We start from the raw sequence: 3505 nt of genomic DNA on the forward strand, positions 1-3505 counted from the left end.
CTGTATATATATATATATATATATATATATATATATATATATAAACACACACAAACAAAATTACTAAAACTTTTCAAAAGAAACAAATTAAAATGAAAACTGAAAATATAAAATAAAAAAATAATTCAAAATAATACTAAAATAACACTGGCTATTATATGCACTGATTATTTAATGTATTCCACAATGCAGTGCATTTGACCTGACCTCGCAGTTTTAATGCATAATTGATTCATTATTTGATGTGACTGTCAAAAGATTAAATGTCATAAACACAAAATTGGATAGAATTAATAACTATCCAAATAAAAAATAAATAACTGGGTGGCACTCACTGAATTAAACAAAGTTGAAGTCAAGTGACAATATTTTTTTTAAAGCTTTTGCCGCATTGTTTACTAAAAAAAGCCAGAATGTAGTGTGTACTGTGCAGTGCGCTAGTCCTCTGTTCTAAACAGCCATTATTTGATCAGACAGCCAAGAGCGAAGACATTTTACACTCAATTACATTAAGAAACAAACGCAAAACTGTCATTTTTAAATCTAATATTAAGTGGACATCATGAAATTCTTGCCTTAATGTGTGTTAAGTGTTTCATTTGCCCCGTTCTGTAGATGTAGAAGAGGGTGTAGCTCATAACCGTACGTCGACATATATTACATCCAAACCATGACACAAAATCAATGCTGTGATTTAATCAGCAGTGCGACCGATGAAACGCACAGAGCCAATAGATGCCAGGTCTGCGATTCAAAAGCAAAGCTTTTTATTGCAAGTATTAGTGAAAGATACACTCCAAACTGAAGCAAAGCAACACTAAAAGGCCATTGATCTACAAAGAGAGTATTATTAAACAAACAAAGACATTTCAAAGGAAAAGAAACATCCCTTGATACATTGGAGAGACTCTTCGCGAACACGGAGATCCCGACTAGCGGCGGCTCAACTTTGGCTCTTTCGTAAGCAACGATCGTGCGATGGAAGCTGTCCTCCGGTACCAAGAGATGCGAGACGTGAGCGACAGAAACGGAGGATGGACAGACTCGCCGTACGTTTGCATCGGATGCTTCACAGTCCTGTTTGTGGAATGCTGGAGCGTTGCGTTGCAGTAAACCGTTTTGTAAACATTTTTAGGAATCGACTCGGTCAGCGATTTGGGTGCAACTTCATCCGGCGCTCGATGCCTCTGTCCTCCTGGAAAACGACGACATGACCGCTTGAAATACAGACAGCGGCCTCGTCTCCGAATCTCCAAGCGTTTCGCGACAGTTAGTGGTTTAAAAGAGAACCGAGATGCCGCATAGGGAGTGAGTTAGTTTGCTTCTCTACGCACAACGAAGGCCTTTTGACAGACGTCTCGAGTCCAATCGGAAAAACAAGAGTACAGTTAAGGCTGAGGCTCTTATATTTATATGTATCTGAGTGGAATGGGACCCTCTCTGGCACGAAGACAATTGAACTCAAGCAAATGACGAAGGACAAATACCATGACCTGCTTCTCGACTCCATTTGTAAAGCACCGGAAACATCCTTCCAGGGAAAAAAAACGTGTATGGCTAAGTTTAGCAGCTCTGGATGAAAACAATCAGATTTTTATCTTCTTTTTGGAATAAAGTCAGTGTGGTTCTCCGTCCCGTAAAGAGATGAAATGCGACGAGCCTCTTCGCTGGAGAGGTGGACGATCTCGAACTAGTCAAAGGTCAAGGAGGAAGTGATGTCATCGAACACTTTAGCCCACTCTGTGGTTGTGCTTGTGTGTGTGTATGTGAGGATGTCGAAGGCGTCCGTTCGACCCCCGACCCCTGAACTCGCACCCCGTAACTCTGCGGAGACTCCAGCCGCGCAAGCACTCCATCAATAAATACACCGTTAAATATTTCCCATATATATTTCCAATATATTAAAAAAAAAAACATTTAAATAGGACAACAAAATAAAAATTGGCTCAATAAAAGAAAAAGATACATGTTATGATTTAAAAACAACTTTTTTTTTTCTCTTACAATTAGACTTCTTAATCTAGAATTGTTAAGGATATTGTTGTCAGGCATTAGTCAAGCATTATACTGTAATCAAAGTAATATCTGGGCGAATCTCAAGTAAAACATATCCACCTCCATAATCAAAAGAAAAATATCAAATTATATTTAGCATGAGAAAAATGAAGCCGTTTCAACAAATAATATTTTATTTGCATTATTTTCATGACAATTAAGCATATTTTCCCTACAATTTTGAGCGTTTCTGTATTTTAATGTTATAATAATTTTTTTTGCATTACAATATTGAGAATTTAGAGAGGGGGAATGCATTTATGTCATTTAAATACAGTCACAATGCCTAAAAAAAAAAAAAATGAATAATAATGGTCCAAAAATAGGCTTCATTTTCTTGATGCAAAATATCCTCTTATTTCTGTCTTGTGTTGTTGTTGTGTAATACATTAGAAATTACATTTTGCATGACAAAAACAAAGCCTATTTTAACAACCAATGCAATTATTGCATTATTTGCATTACTGTCATGACAATTAAGCTCCGCTTTTTTTGTAATTCCCATCATTCTCAATGATGATAGAAAGATATTGACGAATAAGCATGAAGGAAAGGCAACGCAACAAATACAGTACTACTGTGATGTATAAACATATATCCATTTTAAAATTAGAATCATTTTCCCACATTACAATAATGAGAATTTGGTGAAGGGGGGGATGTGTTTAATTGTCATAAAAAATAGGCTTTATTTTCTTTATGCAAAATATAATTGCTAATTTCTGTCATTTTGTTGAAGTGTAGTACAACTCGAAATTATATTTTGCATGAGAAAAATGAAGTTTTGAGCTATTTTGAGTCATTTCCAATGGAGATAGAATGATATTTACTGTATGTATTATAAAAAATGATCAATTGAGCATAAATGAAAAGCAATGCAACTAATATTAATACATAATATTTTTCGCATTACAGTAATGAGAATTTGGGGAGGGGAATGCATTTAATTGTCACAAAGCAAAACAAAAAAAAAAAAATAAGAATAGTAAAAAAATTAGCTTATTTTTCTGTATGCAAAATATAATGCGTCTTGTGATGTTGACGTGAAATGTGAACATGTTCTTCAGTGAGATTCACCCATTTGCAGTTTCTTTCACTATAACATATGCAGCATACCAAGGTAAGTGAGGTGCAGTGTTTTGAGATCTCTCGTCGAGGTATATCCTCCTGGACCAACGGGCACCCATGTGACAAAATACAGGTCACGGGGGTCAAAACACATACTGTACGTGTCTAGGTTTCTACGGGCCATTGCACATTGAGAGGGATCGATCAGCCACTGCAACACAAACAATGAGTTTTTAAAGCAGCCATAGTGAAGTCCAAAAACCTCCGAAACATGATTAACCTTCCCTCAGCAAAGATTTCAAGCACTAGAGACCGTCTTTTGCTGGAGTACATGAAAAAAAGGAGCTTATGGGGGGTAAAAGAAAGAGGAGAGCAAAGCACT

The sequence above is a fragment of the Sinocyclocheilus grahami genome, unplaced genomic scaffold (assembly GCF_001515645.1).
Source record: "Sinocyclocheilus grahami isolate Dianchi unplaced genomic scaffold, SAMN03320097.WGS_v1.1 scaffold452.1, whole genome shotgun sequence".
Lineage (NCBI taxonomy): Eukaryota > Metazoa > Chordata > Actinopteri > Cypriniformes > Cyprinidae > Sinocyclocheilus > Sinocyclocheilus grahami.